The sequence below is a fragment of the Dreissena polymorpha genome, chromosome 13, assembly GCF_020536995.1.
Source record: "Dreissena polymorpha isolate Duluth1 chromosome 13, UMN_Dpol_1.0, whole genome shotgun sequence".
Classification (NCBI taxonomy): domain Eukaryota; kingdom Metazoa; phylum Mollusca; class Bivalvia; order Myida; family Dreissenidae; genus Dreissena; species Dreissena polymorpha.
Window position 1 is genome coordinate 51,921,245 of NC_068367.1, and position 19,454 is coordinate 51,940,698.

General features: G+C 37.5%; 1 protein-coding gene across 1 annotated transcript in view; it reads right to left on the reverse strand.

Annotated features, from left to right (window-relative positions):
• LOC127855451 (pyridoxine-5'-phosphate oxidase-like) overlaps nt 1–19,454 on the reverse strand; it is a 49,916-nt gene that overhangs the window by 22,897 nt on the left and 7,565 nt on the right. The window lies entirely within an intron of this gene.

Here is a 19,454-nt window from a genome sequence, read left to right on the forward strand (position 1 = left end):
TTTCACACTCCATTAACAATATAATCAAAATTAAAATGTTATTACATGTACTATAACCAGACATAAGATTTTCTAGCAATTTTCAGTATTTAGAAACAGTTGATTTTAGACCTTGAATACAGAAAGAACTTTATCAAACATGGGAACAAATTAAATGAACCAAAGTTTATCAAAATAGCAGCCAGCATGCTGCGGTAAACTGACTCGCATTTCAACATAAGGACAAGGCTACACACCCAGTCCTGGAGCAGATGAAGGAACTGCAAAACATGCTTGTTGCCAATGAACACTGTCAAGAGTAGTACGGGCAGATGGAACAATTGCATCAAGACTTTCTTGAGTTTCAGAAAGAATGTGAGACTAAGTCCGAGCTTTGCCAATTCTGTGGTGTTTGGTTGCAGTAAGTGTCTATCGTCAAAAATGCGGAAGTCTCTGACAGAGAAGGAAACTGGAATCTGCAGGTAGCTACCATTGAAAATTCCATGCAAATATTTGCTGAATATGACTGCATTAACTACTTAAGTTACGGTTCATGGTACCTTGAACAAATATAGGTAATGGAGTTCACACACCCTGAGCTTTATCAGCGCATTTCCATTGGTCAATGGGGTGTTTGGGACCACCCAGGCTGGTTTTGCAGTATTGCAGGTGATATGAAGGTTGAGCAGACTATTCAGAGAGTATCAAAGGGTCCAGGAGGTCACTATGTTGCAGGAGAGACACGCAATGCTGGTGCAGTAGCAGAATTGTAGCTTTTTTCCGTGAGATAGGGTCCAGCATCCTCAATCTTCTAACAACCAACAAGCCGATGGATCACACAGAATTTCATCTTCAGCATTCACTGGGCGCCACTCGTTGTCACTCGTTCAACCACAATGTAGAACTGTTGTTGGACAATGTGCTCGAACGTCAGAATCCATACACAGTGACGGTCAGTATTCCCGTTCCACTACACAATTTACTGACAAAACTGGCTGTTGACAAAAAGGTTGCTGTACAGCTTCTCAAATGTATTGGAAAATGGTGAACGTGATTACTGCGCATACAGGCAGGAGAGAATAGTTGAGAAAGCCAAAAAAATCAGTTCAAACATTTCAAAGAGAAAGCCCCCCAAGTTCAATGACCATATTAAACAGTCATTATTGACATCAAAAGTTATTCTTAAGGAACGGAAAGCCCCGTTATCCAAAGATATGGCAGATGCACAAAGGAGCATGGACATTGCAAAGGAACGAGGCATGTCTCTAAAGCAGATATTATCTCATGATTTGATTTCTTCATCTCAATTATTTGATGGTGACCTCCCAGCTCATGTTAATAAGTCAAAAATTATTGGGGAGATTAAATCTAGACTGGACGTCAGTAAATGGAGTCAGGAATCTCTTCATCCCACTCATGTCATGGTGGACTTCATGTCTAAGATGCGATGGCACTTGCACAATTTTCCACTCTGGGTGGTGCAATCAATGCTTTCATCAAGTCAGCGTCAAGCATATGTGAGGGGCCAGGGTACATTCATCTTGTACAAGACTCATACGTTGATATGTCTGTAAAGGAAGGAGACCGGTTGCAGCGCAGAGACGAAGCAACAGGTATTGCAATTATTGACATGAGTAGAGCCACACCAATCCCTCAACAACTTAATAAATTTTGGGCATCCCAAGAAAATAAGTGTAATCTTCAACTATTGGTAAGAGATATAGTGTGCAATGACGTCTGTGCCAACCCTATCATTGCAAGTTCAGTTGTCTCTGACAATAAAGCTCTTCCAGCAATTAAGTTTGGTAATAAAGTCATTCCGGAACTGGTAAACTGAATTGAGGAGGCTGATGCCAAGGTAGTGGCTCATGTTGAGTGAGCTGCTCCTATCAAACAGTGTCAAAGAGTTGTTGTGATGACAAACGACACCGACAACTTTGCATCATTGCTTCACTTCACTCCATATTTTCAGGCAATCGGTATAAAAGAATTATTGCAGCAGTATGGTACTGTGAGAAGCGTCAAATGCTTCCATTGCATTAGGCAATTTCTCGGCTTGAGACACTGCTGGCAAAGACAATGATAAAGGCTCACATATTGACAGGTGACGACTGCATGAGTAAAGTGGGGACCAAGAATGCAGCTGTGACCACTGACCCGATACAGTTTTTAATGAATTTTGGAGAGACAGATACCTTGTCAGAGGAGGATGAAACATTAGCAGAAAAGTATCAAGTACGCCTCTGGACAGGGGCCAGATCGACGACAACTGTGGAAACATTTGACCATCCCCGACTAGAACACTATACCAGTGCTAGTGCTGGACTTGATTGCCTTCCTCCTACAAGCAGTGTAATCAAAGGACATATTCGTAGAGGAGCTTTTCTTATACATAGGGCATGTAAACAGCTTATAAATAGTGATGGTCCCGAGACACAGCTGGCACCAGTTACACTTGGTAGATGGGAGAAGCATCTTTGCATGCTGTTGCCCACAAAATGTCTGAAGCCTTTACCACGGAGCTTGCTGATATTGCGCAAGTGTACATGAAAGTGTGATAATTGATGTTGTCCCTGCCGTGCTGCTGGGGAGCTTTGCATTACATTTTGTCATAGTAAAGTGGACAATACACCTTGTGGAAACCTAACTTTAAATGACTAACTTTGGAACTGTTTGTTATCTATGTGAAACAAAGTATTTTTAAACCTATTAAAATGAGAATGATTTCGTTTTGATGAGTTGTTAGCGTTTTTGCTATAATGCCATATGGAATAAGGTGTAAGCCCGTTAGCCTGTCCCTAGGACTGGGGACTCAGTGATTACCCAACCAACACCTGACATTGGTTCAAAGTCTTCCCGACATTAAATAGATGTTACTTCGGTTTGACTTCGAGCCAACGTTGAACAAATATCACGGGTTTGCTTGATAAGGGGTTTGGTCGATTATCACATGTTCATTTGGGTTTGAGTCCAGCTCACTGTAGTATTTTTCCACCGAATGTGAAAATTTTCAAATTACTAGTCACTTGTCTGTGAGTACAACATGCGTAAATTATCTAAATGTGCCAATATTAAGTAAACATGCACAACAATAGTGTTATTGAATTAATTACGTCAAAAATTGTATTATGATCCAAATATAATCCCAACCCATATTTCATCAAGATAATTAAACATTCTGACCAAATTTTCATAGAGATTGGATGAAAACTGTGACCTCTACTGTCTACACAAGCAAATTGTTGACGGACACATGCACACACACACACGCTCGCACGCACATACGGACGCAGGACATCACATGGTCACATAAGCTCACCATGTCACTTTGTGACATGTGCACAACGTGCACAACAATAGTGTTATTGAATTAATTACGTCAAAAATTGTCACATTAAAGTTTATACAATGGCTTTTACTATCCAAGGTCAACACAAGGTCGTTGATGTATCATATGACCTTGTACTTGACCTTTCCGGAATAAGTTCCAACCATATTTAACAAGACCTTTCATTGTTCTTCCCAAAACATATATAATTTAGAGGTAAAACATTTGATTTTACTCCAAAAGGCAATATTTTTTTCTTTTTCAACATGGCCATCGGCAGCCATATTGAATGTTGGTATTTTGAGGCTCCTGGCAGTGTGACGGACAAGCACATCGGTGATTTATCATGTATAAGGACAAATTAATTCACATCAAGTGAGAAAATCTCCCAACTCAATTTTGCAAATGGGACTTCAGACCTAGTCCTGCACTATATAGCTTTTTTTGTCATGAGTGTTATTTAGCAAGTTTGAATATAATATATACATTCTCTTCTGAGTCTCTGATAATTTTTTGGGGTTACTTTTGGTTGTTTGCCAAAATGTTAATTTACATCCCTTAAACCTCAGTCACAAATCGAGACCGATCACCAGACATCGGATTCATTGTACGTGTATCGGAAAAAATCAAGGTATTCCAAGGTACATTTACATTGGCCGACTACCGTCTGATGACCGGAAGGCCTCTGCACAATGACTGCGGGATGCCCGACAGAGCTCATCATGATACATGTACAACAAATCTAATGTTGGGTGATCAACGGGCGATAACTGAGCGGTGATCGTCCGATTATCCTTAGTTCTCATCTCTATTCCTTCCTGGGCCCGATGTCTGATAAATTTTAAGTGAGACCAAAAATCAATCCCGACACTGCCCGATGCTACAAAATGACCCGGTAACCGTGTGATCATTGACCATGCGCCAGCCCGATGATCAAAAAAATTCGTCATCCGTTTATCGGATAATGATCGGTCTCTATTTGTGACTGAGGTATTAAATTATGTCACTTATCGGACGGCGGACGGCTCGGAGGTGTCAAGTTTCGCGGTGCCTGGAGATCGGACACATCAGCCGGCAACCAGATTATTGGTATTTACCAACTGTAGTTATTTACACTTTCAAAGTTTGTCTAATGTTTCTCTATTGAATGGTATTTAACAGTTCTGATGAGCATTCAACTCACACTCTACTTTAGAACATAATTGACAAACTTGCAAACATTCGATAAATTTAACATAAAAAGTCCACTCCCTGTCTAAATAGTCAATGCGCACCATTGAGTTAAATCTAGGTTTTACTTAAATTATATTGAATTCTCATCTGCATCTCAGATTTGGTACTCAAAATAAACAAGAGGGCCATGATGGCCCTGAATTGCTCACCTGACTAACCAAATACAATCCCAACCAAGTTTTCATCAAGATAAACATTCTGACCAAAATTTCATAAAGATTGGATGAAAACTGTGACCTCTATTGTCTACACAAGGTTTTTCTAATATTTGACCTATTGACCCTAGACCCGAGGTGACCCAAATACAATCCCAACACAGATTTCATCAAGATAAACATTCTGATCAAATTTTATGAAGATTGGATGAAAACTGAGACCTCTATTGTCTACACAAAGTTTTACTTTTATTTGACCTAGTGACCTAGTTTTTGACCCCAGATGACCAAAATACAATCCCAACCCAAATTTAATCAAGACAAACATTCTGACCAAATTTCATAAAGATTGGATGAAAACTGTGACCTCTATTGTCTACACAAGGTTTTTCTATTATTTGACCTAGTGACCTAGTTTTTGACCCAAGATGACCCAAATACATTCCCAACCCAGATTTCATCAAGATAAATATTCTGACCAAAATTCATAAAGATTAGATGAAAACTGCGACCTCTATTGTCTATACCAGGTTTTTCTATTATTTCACCTAGTGACCTTGTTTTTGACCTAGTGTCCTAGTTTTTTACCCCAGATGACCCAAATACAATCCCAACCCAGATTTCATCAAGATATAATATTCTGGCCAAATTTCATAAAGATCGGATGAAAACTGTGACCTCTACTGTCTACACAAATTGTTGACGGTTTTTCTTTTATTTGACCTAGTGACCTAGTTTTTGACCTCAGATGACCCAAATACAATCCCAACCCAGATTTCATCAAGATAAACATTTTGACCAAATTTCTTTAAGATTGGATGAAAACTGCAACCTCTTTTGTCTACACATGGTTTTTCTATTATTTGACCTTGTTTTTTACCTAGTGACCTAGTTTTTGACCCCAAATGATCCAAATACATTCCCACGCCAGATTTCATCAAGATAGATATTCAGACCAAAATTCATAAAGATTGGATGAAAACTGCGACCTCTATTGTCTACACAAGGTTTTTCTATTATTTGACCTAGTTTTTGACCTAGTGACCTAGTTTTTGATCCAAGATGACCCAAATACAATCCCAACCCAGATTTTATCAAGATAAACATTCTCACCAAATTTCATAAACATTGGATGAAAACTGTGACCTCTACTGTCTACACAAACAAATTGTTGATGAGTTTTCAATTATTTGACCTAGTGACCTAGTTTTTGACCCCAGATGACCCAAATACAATCACAACCCAGATTTCATCAAGATAAACATTCTGACCATATTTCATAAAGATTGGATTAAAACTGTGACCTCTACTGACTGACTAATGGGGTTATTTACCCTCGGGACTTCGGTTAAAAACCATTGCCCGAGCACACTGCTTAACATATAACTCTGCTTAAAAAGGTCGAAAACGGCCATAAAATGGACAGCCCGATTTTACTGGGCTGTACCATTGATATAAATATAAAACTTTGCAGTGTTGGTGCGGTGCCTTAATAAAAATCTATTGGTTTAAAAATATATAACCTTTATATGAAGCGTTAAAAAGACGCAGTTCTTTACAGTGGATATGCCTATCGCTGTTAAAAACGTCGTTTAAATTGGTTGATGCGCTTATAGAACGATGGCGCTGATTGGCCGAAATTTCTTATTACGGATTGCCAGTAGGTCAATCCGTTTTATAAATAGATTTTCCCACGGCTGAATTTGTACTTTAAGAAAAAGTAAACAATAATAGTCTATATGCAAAAAATATAAATGAAAGAAAAAGATGATAAATCCAAAAGAACTTGGACTTATTATATAGCTATAATTATTATGTCTATGTTATGTTACATGTGCTTATTATTAATTATTATCATTAATATGATGTTGTTATTGTATGTTATTGTTTGTTTTGTTTTTTAAGGAGGAGAGAGAGAAAGAATAGCCCAATTTTTATAAGTAAAGATGGTGAAAACACACATACTGTTGTATGTGGCATCATCATTACCAGACCCATTGTTCAGTATATACTGCAATGGGTTTTGTTGGAGTCTTTAGACTTTGTGATCTGTGTTTTAAATGTTAGAGTCCAAATAGGACTATTTAAATATAAGTCTTATAGAAAAAGGGATACACATATGTGTATATGTTTGAATAATACAATAGTAATACTTGAGGGTTTTCCAGATCACAAAGTGGTTGAACATTGCCACAATATGTTTACATACACAGTCAAGTACCATTTTTATGAGTATATTTAAGGATTAAACTAAATGCCACACAACAAGATCTAATCATTGGTGAGATATGTTTATATATATGAACTTTAATTAATAGGGATGCAATAGCCTGATTTAACAGCTCTCAAATGTAAAGTGAAGTTGCATGTGTACATGTAATTATATGAAAAGGAAAGGAAAAAAAAGACAATATATGAAAACACATAGGGAGTGTAACTCTCAATTATATATTAATGTTGCAGTTGAGTATTGAGTTGTTAAAAAGTAATGAATACAAGTTTATGTATGTGGCTCAATGTTGAACACTTGCAGACAGGGAATATAGCCGTAATGCTCCAACGTAAGACCCTGTCTGTATGGAACTTAAGGAAGATTGGGCTATGGCGAAGAGGGGTCCCCCCAGAGTGGCGTTAAAACAATATTTAAAAGTGAGTTTAGTAGAAAACCCTTATATGTTAAGGGCAATAACTTACGTGTCTCCAAACGGTCACCTTCATAGGGCCACATAAAAATTAAGGGTAAGACAATGTGCTTTACAGTTAAAAATGAGACAAAAACAGCTAAATTTGTACAAGAAGGTACATTATTTACAATATGTACAGAACTATATGCATTTATATATTTAAAATACATGTTGCCACCCTGGAGGGATGAAAGAAGGAGAGATTTTTGGAAGTGTAGGCCGATGTGGGTGGGGGAAGAGAAAAGCCAGCAGAGGTGGTATCACTCAGTTGTACTAAGGGAGGTAATTGTGGTGATGGAGACTTCAATGGTTGTTTCCCCTGGTCCAGAGGGAGTGCACGGTAAATGAAAAAAAGTTTGTATACTATTGAAGGAAAATTGATATGGTAAGATATAAAATGGTAAAAAGACCAAATATTACCTAGATGCATTAAAATAAACCCAAAAAGCTCTAGTCTAACCAATATTATTAATATATTGGTGATAACAATGGAGGAAATAATACTATAGTACCTTGTATGATATGCAAAATGACAATTAAACAGAAAAACTGAGGCAATTTGCTATATAAAATAGCAATTTAATATAAAAAATAAGGATATTTGCTCTAAAAGTAGCAATTTTTAACATGAGTTAGTGCAATACAAAGTAAAATGGTTGCTATGTGACCTCTATTGTCTACCCAAGGTTTTTCTATCATTTAACCTATTAGGTGACCTAGTTTTTGACCTAGTGACCTAGTTTTTGACCCCAGATGATTCACATATAATCCCAACCCATATTTCATCAAGATAAACGTTCTGACCAAATTTTCATAGAGATTGGATGAAAACTGTGACCTCTACTGTCTACACAAGCAAATTGTTGACAGACACACGCACACACACACACACACGCTCGCACGCACATACGGACGCAGGACATCACATGGTCACATAAGATGGTCCCGAGACACGGCTGGCACCAGTTACACATGGTAGATGGGAGAAGCACCTAAATTTGCATGCTGTTGCCCACAAAGTGTCTGAAGCCTTTACCACGGAGCTTGCTGATATTGTGCAAGTGTACATGAAAGTGTGATAATTGACGTTGTCCCTGCCGTGCTGCTGGGGAGCTTTGCATTACATTTTGTCATGGTAAAGTGGACAATACACCTTGTGGAAACCTAACTTGAAATGACTAACTTTGGAACTGTTTGTTATCTATGTGAAACAAAGTATTTTTAAACCTATTAAAATGAGAATGATTTCGTTTTGATGAGTTGTTAGCGTTTTTGCTATAATGCCATATGGAATAAGGTGTAAGCCCGTTAGCCTGTCCCTAGGACTGGGGACTCAGTGATTACCCAACCAACACCTGACATTGGTTCAAAGTCTTCCCGACATTAAATAGATGTTACTTCGGTTTGACTTCGAGCCAACGTTGAACAAATATCACGGGTTTGCTTGATAAGGGGTTTGGTCGATTATCACATGTTCATTTGGGTTTGAGTCCAGCTCACTGTAGTATTTTTCCACCGAATGTGAAAATTTTCAAATTACTAGTCACTTGTCTGTGAGTACAACATGCGTAAATTATCTAAATGTGCCAATATTAAGTAAACATGCACAACAATAGTGTTATTGAATTAATTACGTCAAAAATTGTATTATGATCCAAATATAATCCCAACCCATATTTCATCAAGATAATTAAACATTCTGACCAAATTTTCATAGAGATTGGATGAAAACTGTGACCTCTACTGTCTACACAAGCAAATTGTTGACGGACACATGCACACACACACACGCTCGCACGCACATACGGACGCAGGACATCACATGGTCACATAAGCTCACCATGTCACTTTGTGACAGGTGAGCTAAACAAAAAGAGAAAATAAAATTTCTAAATTTAACATAAATTCAATTATTTGAACATCATCAACTTAACTGTATAAATGGTTGTTATGCCTATCAGTATATTTAAAGGCCCTATAAAGGTGACAAATCCAATTATTATGCATATAAACTGGTCTTATTTTTACCGGATTTCAGTTACTCTTGCATACAAAATGCAAATAACACAACTTAGGTGCAACGTTGTCAAGAATTATGGAAGTTTACCCGTTTCATAATTGGAAGAAATGTTCACAACTTTGCAACTAACGTTGTGTGTAGCCTCAAAGCGGTGACGTAAGCTAAAAATAGCCAAAAGAAAATTCAATTTTAATTCTATTTTAAACAACTTTTTACCAGCAGAAAGTAATATATTAGATCACTAAAAACGTTTTAACCATTTAGAAGAGACCTAGCTACTTTGCGAGTAATACCGGAAAACGTTGAAAATCAACGATATATATTTTTGGTGACCTGATTTACTTTCACTTTCACGAGTAAACAGCGATGTAAATAAACTGATTGTTTGTAAACACAATTGACTTGGAGGACACTGTATTTTGAGCTCGAAACAGGTTGTATTGCTATTTTTTTTTATGGTAATGTCCAATAGCATATATATATTGTTTTTTTGATAATAAATAAATAAAATATGAAAAAAATATTTAAAAATCGGTAAATAATTACGGATGGTCACCTTTATAGGGCCTTTAAATCCATGTCAAATATTCATTGAAATAAAACATTGTGCGCAAATGTTGATTTCCTAACCAAATTACTACACATCAATGAGAAAGTGGTACAGGAATAAACGTCTAAAATGAAAGGGTTTGACATTAACTTTTTTTAAAGCAAAACTATTCAACCAACTCCTCTTGAAATCCACTTGCCCCAATCTGATGTCTATTAGTCCATAATTGACGCAGCAAATACCGGGGGTAACCAAAACTGTGTAATTTTACGGTTTAATCAGGATTAATCTGAAAACAAGCAATTCGTTAAATTCATATACCTACCAAATAAATGATGTTTATGGACGGGTGCAAATCCCTTGATACCTTAAAACGCTGTGTATAACGCGCATTTATGTATAACGCGCATCTACTTTTTAAGCTAAAAAATCGGGAAAAAAAGTTTTTGAGGCAAAAAAATCGGGGGGGGGGGGGGGGGGGGGGGGGGGGGGGACCTTCACCTTTGAACTAGTGACCCCAATTTCAATAGCGGTCATCTACTGTCCAGGGCAAATGCACATGTGAAGCATCAAGCCAATGGGTCAATTCGTTGACGGACGAGATATATTGATCGGAAACAATTTTCACACTCATGACATTGTGACAGAAACCTTTCCCTTTGACCTAGTGACCCCAATTTCAATAGGGGCAATCTACTGTTTAAGGCCTATGCGCATGCGAAGTATCAAGTTAATCAGTCAATTTGTTGACAAGTTATTGATTCAAAATGATTTTCACACTTATTGTGACAGTGACCTTGACCTTTGACCTAGTGACCCCACTTTTAATAGGGGTTATCTTCTGTCCAAGGCCAATGCATATGTGAACTATCAAGCCAATCATTCAATTTGTTAACAAGTTTTTGATTGGAAAATTTGTTCACACTTGACAGTGACAGTGACTTTTTCAATAGGGGTCATCTACTGTCCAAGGCAAATCCACATGTAAAGTATCAAGTCAATGGGTCAAATCATTGATGAGTAAATGGTCTGAAACGAACTGGTCTACCAACCAACAGGCAGACTGACAAACATCCAGCAAAACAATTTACATGTACCCCCTCTTCTTGTAAGGAAGGCATAAAAAGGTGCAATAAGTATTTATAGAAAAGGTAGGGTTATGGTTCTTGTGCGTGGCACTTCTTCTCATTGATATCTATACACCTATAAAGTTTTTGACATGCTATATAGTTTCTGATATGTAGCCCTAACAAAATTTGTGACAGACTTGCAGACGGATGAACTGACAGACTTCCCCAAAAATCAATTCAACAGAAGAAATTTCACACTTGATCTGTAGGTCTTGTAGGTAGACTTACATACCAAAAATTATCTCAAAATCTGAAAGCGGTGCGTAAAAAACACAGTTTTTATATTGAACATTTTGAAGTCCAAGACCCATAACTTCTCCAAAAATCAATGGACCAGAACAAATTTCACACTTTGTCTATAGCTCATGTAGTTAGACTCTCATACAATAGTGTTTTTCTCAGGAGGGCAAAAAGGCATGGCACAGTACATTCAACAAGAGCTGTCAGAGGACAGCACGCTCGACTATTCGAGTGCTTGACAGTATAACGTAAGCCATCATTGAGAGAGGGTATAATGTTGGTGTGTGGTCATCAAATAGATGATCTTTAAAAAAAAATTATGGGAGGGGGGATTCTGGGGTGGGGCGTGGGGGATAGTTTGGGTGGAGTCCATTGTGGTATGTCAGGTAAGTGTTGTTTAGTCAAAGCATGAATCAAATCTGATGTTCAATAACGAAGTTATGGCAATTTAAGCAAAATTTATTAATTTGACCTTGAAGGTCATTCAAAGGTCAAGGTCAAATTCAACTTGCAAGGTACAGTAACATGATGATAGTAAGAAAGTATTTGAAGTTTGAAAGCAAAAGCCTTGATACTTTAGAAGTAAAAAGGATCTAAACACAAAATTTAACAAAATATTCAAAGTTACAAAAACAAAAAAAGGGCCACAATTCCTACAAAATGCTTGATGCAGTTGTCTGCTCTTGTTTATAGGTTGGGGTCATGTTGGTAAAAGTATGCCAAATATGAAAGCAATATGTCAAGGGACATAGGAAATATTTGGGGTGGTAAGCAAACTTTAACATTTGCACACTCACGCTTACGCTACCCTGAATAGGATAGCTCCACTATATATATTTCATATATAATAGTCGAGCTAAAAAGAGCATTGTTACACGCAGTTTAGGTAAAAAAGGCAAAATGTTCAGAGAAAACCTGGATTTGGAAGGAACATTTAATCGCATCAGTGGAAGTTGTGGGAAAACATAAACAAGCACACTCAAGTGCAATTGATGTATTTAACTTACTTTAATTAATATTAAAATATTTAATTTGCAATGTCTTTCGTTTATGTTCCATGCTGTTTCAGTAAACTGTACAGCATGACAAACATTAGAACTTTGTCACAGACGTGACGAATACCCCCACATGCCGCATTGACACATAATATTTTGCATGTCGTCTTCACAAAAAACAGCGGACACCATGCTCAATTTTTAAAACGCACTTAGTGACCCCTTGACCTAGTTTTTGACCACGAAAGGCCCATGTTCTAACTTGGCCTTAAGATCATCTCCATAAAACTTCTGACGAAGTTTGGTGAAGATTGGATGTAAACTACTAGAATTAGAGAGCGGACACAATGCTGAATGTTAAACAAGAGGGCCATGATGGCCCTAGTTCGCTCACCTGAGAGGAGTCGGTTCATTCAATCTTTACCAAACGTCAAACTTGACCTACATATTGTCCAGACAAACATCCTGGTCAAGTTTCATCATTATTGAACCAAAACTCTGGCATATGGAGTGTTTTTGTTTTTGTAAGATTTGACCTGGTGACCTATATTTTGAGTTGACCCCCCCTTACCAGACATCAAACTTTGCTTACAAAAATAAATATTATGACCAAGATTCATAAAATCTGAAACAAAATTGTGACACCTAGAGTGTTTACAAGGATTTTGTATAATATAATGAAAATTTGGACAATCTAAGGGCAATAATTATGGCATTAATTATGTGATATATATAAAACCAATCTTTGTATCAAGTTTCATTATGATTGGGCAAAAAATGTGATTTCTAGAGTGTTCACAAGCCTTTTTTACTATTTAAAGAAAACTGCCCCCGGCAGCCATGTTATTCAACCGGAACCATTTTCGAACTCAACTCTCATATCAAGGAAACAAATGTTCTGACCAAATTTCATGAAAATTGGGCCAAAAATGTGACATCTAGAGTGTTCACATGTTTCACTATATACATATAGAGAAAAATGCCCCGCCCACTGGCGGCCATGTTTTTTCACCGATCTGGACCATTTTTGAACCAACATATCATTAAGGCAAACATTTTGACAAAGTTACATGAAGATTGAGCATGAAATGTGACTTCTACAGTGTTCAAAAGGTTTTTCTTTTTTTTTTTACCTAGTGACCTTGTTTTTGACCCAGCATGACCCAGTTTTGAACTTGATCGAGATATCATAGGGACAAATCTTCTGACCAAATTTCATAAAGATCCGACATGAAATGTGCCCTCTAGAGTGTTTACCAACCAAATGTGGACGACGGACGGACGGACGGAAGACGGACTAAGACCAGTCACAAAAGCTCACCTGAGCAATCAGGTGAGCTAAAAATGCACTAAGTGACCCCGTGACCTAGTTTTAGGCCCAGAACGGCCTATGTTCAAACTTGACCTAGAGATCATTTAGATAAAACTTGTGACCAAGTTTGGTGAGGATTGGATGAAAACTACTTGAATTAGAGAGCGGACAACATGGTGAGGTTTAAAACGCACTAAGATACCCCGTGACCTAGTTTTTGACACGGCATGACCCATATTCATTCTTGACCTAGACATCATTTAGATACAACTTCTGACCAAGTTTGGTGAAGATTGGATAAAAACTCCTGGAATTATAGAGCTGACAACATTGTGATGTTTAAAAAGCACTAAGTGACCCCGTGACCTTGTTTTTGACCCAGCATGACCCATATTCAAACTTGACCTAGACATTATCAAGATACAACTTCTGACCAATTTTGATGAAGATTGGATAAAAACTACTTGAATTAGAGAGCGGACAACATGGTGAGTTTTAAAACACACTAAGTGACCTAGTTTTTGACCCGGCATGGCCCATGTTCAAACTTGACCTACACATCATCTAGTTGCAACTTCTGACCAAGTGTGGTGAAGATCGGATTTAAACTACTTGAAAAAGAGAGAGAACACCATGCTCAATGTGTAAAACATACTAAGTGACCCTGTGAACTAGTTTTTGATCTGGCATTGCCCATGTTCGAACTTGGCCTTCAGATCATCTAGATAAAACTTCTGACCAAGTTTGGTGAAGATCGGATGAAAACTACTTGAATAAGAGAGAGGACCGATGAATGTTAAAAAACGCACTAAGTGACCCAGTGACCTAGTTTTTGACCCGGCAAGGCCCATGTTCAAACTTGGCCTTAAGATCATCTAAATACAACTTCTGACCAAGTTTGGTGAAGATCGGATGAAAACTACTTGAATTAGAGAGCGGACAACATGCTGAATGTTTAAAACGCACTAAGTGACCCAGTGACCTAGTTTTTGACCTGGCAAGGACCATGTTCGAAATTGGCCTAGACATCATGTAGATACAATTTCTGACCAAGTTTGGTGAAGATCGGATGAAAACTACTTGAATAAGAGAGCGGACAACATGCTGAATGTTTAAAACGCACTAAGTGACCCTGTGACCTAGTTTTTGACCCGGCAAGGCCCATGTTCGAACTTGGCCTAGACATCATCTAGATACAATTTCTGACCAAGTTTGGTGAAGATCGGATGAAAACTACTTGAATTAGAGAGCGGACTACATGCGGAATGTATAAAACGCACTAAGTGACCCCGTGACCTAGTTTTTGACCTGGCAAGGCCCATGTTTGAACTTGGCCTAGACATCATGTAGATACAACTTCTGACCAAGTTTGGTGAAGATCGGATGAAAACTACTTGAATTAGAGAGCGGACACTTAATACGGACTGACAGACACAGACCGACCGACCAACTGACCGACCGACCGGCCGACAGACAATCTCACTCCTATATACCCCCCTAAACTTTGTTTGTGGGGGTATAATAATAAAGCAATAAATGCATAGGAATATGAGTATACACAGATCCACTAACATATAAATCAAACCATGTTTGTCTATCCCATTTTCTAACAAAAATCTTGTCAAATGTTTTAACTTTGTGAGTAAACTGAACGGCAATTTACAAACACTCGTTTCCGCAACATACATCTACTGTATAGATAACTTATTAATATGTTGTTTGTATCTTAAACATTTTATGCATCGTTAATTATCAGGCATTTCATTAATCTTAATTAACTGTATGAAGTTCATCGTTAATTACATGTAGAGTGTTATTTGTCACTTTTGCTGAGAGTCAAATTTTTTTATTATATTGTCAGCCATCTTGTTCAAATGATTTAAGCACCAAGTGCGCATAGCAATGAAAAAATCGTATATGTTCAACTACATTCATGATTCGCATTTTGTTTAATTAGTATACAGTACAACAATTGTTTCAATAATAACTTATCTAAATGACGATACAGCTTGATATATTTTACATTTTATAAGGTGTAGAAAGAAATGTTTTCATAAAGCTGTATCATGCATAAAATGCACCATTTTCACGAGGATTATACTAGCTTTTCATCATTAGTATAAAAAGTAACTGTCCACGATTTCATCTTGGAGGAGTAGGCATTGCAGACCTATTAGTGTGGTTAAGGTAACAAAGCCAGAAAGCAGCTGAAGTTATCAACTGATATTAAAGTTATCGACTGAAATTGACACGGGCTTATTCACTCATGACTTATTTACAACCGCGCGCATCTTCATTGACTTGAGGCCATACTCTGATACTATTCTGCTCATTGATTGGTCCCGAGCCTGGGTGAGGCAATTAACATGTTATCAATAAGGGCGTGTGGGGGCTTTTGCCTTTAAAAAGGGCAAAGGGGTGATTCAGAACGGCAGTGTGACGCAGCTCCACTCAGAAAGGGCCTGGGAAAACCACAAAAAATCAGCTCAATATCTGAAAGCCTTGCTTAAAACAAGAGGGCCTAAAAGGCCCAAAGTCGCTCACCTGAGATAACAAGATATTATTGGGACAAATCTTCTGACCAAGTTTTATGAAGATCGGAAAATAAATGTGGCCTCTAGAGTGTTAACAAAGTTTTACTATAGCCATATAAGGAAAAATGCCCCGCCCCCTGGCAGCCATGTTTTTCAATCAACCGGCATCATTTTTGAACTCGTTCAAGATATTATTGGGATTAATCTTCTGACCAAGTTTGAAGAAGATCGGATAGTAAATGTGGCCTCTAGAGTGTAAAATAGATTTTACAATAGCCATATAAGGAAAATTGCCCTGCCCCTTGGAAGCCATGTTTTTCAAACAAACATAATTATTTTCAAACAAATCCAAGATATCATTGAGACCAATCTTTTGACCAAATTTCATGAAGACTGGACAATAAATGTGGCCTCTAGAGTGTTAACAAGGTTTTACTATAGCCATATCAGGAAAATGCCCCGCCCCCTGGTGGCCATGTTTTTCAAGCAAAGGTTACATTTTCGAACTCATCCAAGATATCATTGGGACAAATCTTCTGACCAAGTTTCATGATGATCGGAAAATAAATGTGACCTCTAGAGTGTTAACAAGGTTTTACTATAGCCATATAAGGAAAAATGCCCCCCCACCGTGGTAGCAATGTTTTTCAACCAACCGGCATCATTTTTTAACTCGTCCAAGTTATTATTGGGATAAATCTTCTGACCGAGTTTCACGAAGATCGGACTATACATGTGGCCTCTAGAGTGTTAGCAAGATTTTAGTATAGCCATATATAGCCATATAAGGAAAAATGCCCCGCCCCCTTGGCAGCCATGTTTTTCAATCAAACGTAACCATTTTGGAACTCATCCAAAATATCAATTAGACAAATCTTCTGACCAAATTTAATGAAGATCGGAAAACAAATGTGGCCTCTAGAGTGTTAACAAGGTTTTACTATAGCCATACAAATCTGCCACCATATTTCGGCGGCAGTCCCCCACCTGAAAAGTATATTTTTTTCCCCCAAAAAAACTGATTATTTCCCCCTCAGAAAAAAATAATAAAATAAAAAATCGCTGATCTATAGTTGAAAATTGACTCCAATATATCAAACTAGTATTTAACCCTTTTTTCGCCCACTTTAATTTTGTGTTTAATCCGATATTCATAATCTAGATTGACCAGATTGTCTGCTTTCATTGTACATCACTTGAACACCTGTGTACTGCGATAAACAATAACACCATTTGCAAAACATCACAGGTCATTTCGGGTGTTACCATTCTCTCTTGAATTTGCTTTGAACTGCCGAAACACACCAGTGCACACATGAAGGTGTATACAATTATAACTGTAAATGTCACAAGTCAATATTGACCTATCTCAACAATCTTTGCGCGTTAGATACAGTGTAAACTACTTGCTTTTAATTTAGAGGTACTATTAAAGCCCATGCTTTCCATGAGAATGAATGACGTCATTTTGTACATGGGTCTAATTTGTGCATGCTTTCTTGAACAATAAAACTTGACAATTGTTCTCGGATCACAAATATAATTATACGCATTTGAAAATACTTACATGGAATAATGTTTTGTTTTATACCAATGAATAACATATTGATATAACACTTCAATAAGGTAGGTAAATACATGTAGCGTGTTTTGAGATTGCCAAACTAAGCTAATACATGTACATACATAAACATGCATGAATAACCTGACAATTTATATCGAGCGCCGGATATATCATGGTCGCGATCTTTGGTTTAAGACAAACTTTGCATGCAAATGGACACAGCACTAGCTTGTTTTAGGAACAAAAAGGACATAATGGCGGACTTTTAAATAAGATTACTGTTATATAGATTGAGTAAAAGTCCACCTTTCTGTCCTATATAGACAGTCGCATATATAGAAATATATGTTTATAACAGTTAAACATAGTTTGTTTTTTTTCGTTATAAAAATTCCCCTATTTACAAAAAATTCCCCCTCCTAAGGGCTGCGGACCCCTTCCCCCAAAGTAGTGTGAGGGCGCTGCCATATAAGGAAAAATGCCACGCCCCCTGGCGGCCATGTTTTTCAACCAACTGGCATCATTTTCGAACTCGTCCAAGATATTTTTTGGATGAATCTTCTGACCAAGTTTCATGACGATTGGACAATAAATGTGGCCTTTAGAGTGTTAACAAGATTTTACTATAGCCATATAAAGCCATATAAGGAAAAATGCCCCGCCCCTTTGAAGCCATGTTTTTCAAGCAAAGGTTACCATTTTTGATCTCATCCAAGATAGCATTGTGACAAATCTTCTGAGCAAGTTTCATGAAGATCGGAAAATAAATGTGGCCTCTAGAGTGTTAACAAGGTTTTACTAAAGCCATATAAGGAAAAATGCCCCGCCCCCTGGCAGCCATGTTTTTCAACCAACCAGCATCATTTTCGAACTCATCCAAGATATTATTGGGATGAATCTTCTGACCAAGTTTCATGAAGATCAGACAATAAATGTGGCCTCTAGAGTGTTAACAAGATTTTACTATAGCCATATAAGGAAAAATGCCCCGCCCCTTGGCAGCCATGTTTTTCAAAAAAACATAATTATTTTCAAACAAATCCAAGATATCATTGAGACCAATCTTCTGACCAAATTTCATGAAAACTGGACAATAAATGTGGCCTCTGGAGTGTTAACAAGGTTTTACTATAGCCATATATAGCCATATCAGCAAAAATGCCCCGCCCCCTGGTGGCCATGTTTTTCAAGCAAAGGTTACATTTTCGAACTCATCCAAGATATCATTGAGACCACCCTTCTGATCAAATTTCATGAAGATTGGACAATAAATGTGCCCTCTAGAGAGTTAACAAAGCAAATGTTGACGCCGCACAACGGACAACGGACAAAAGGCGATCACAAAAGCTCACCATGAGCACGTTGTGCTCAGCTGAGCTAAAAACTGTGGAAAACGATTATAGAGAAAAAATGTATATCCACTTTTTTCTCAAATCTCCGTGCCTTTTAAGGTCTGTTGATAGAAGCTCCTACCTTGGATTATATCCCTTTAAAAAATATTACTTCCCTTTTCAGAAGTCTAAGGCCCTTAACTTGACCACACATCAACGGAACGTAATGAATTTCACACTTCATCTGTCGGGCATGTATGTAGACTTGCAGACCAAAAATGAGCTAAATATCTGAAAGCGTTGCATAAAAAACATCCCAAAAATGTTATTATAGAGAAAATTTCTTTATTCATTTCTCAAATATCAGTGCCTTTTACTTTCTATTAATAGAAGCTCCTA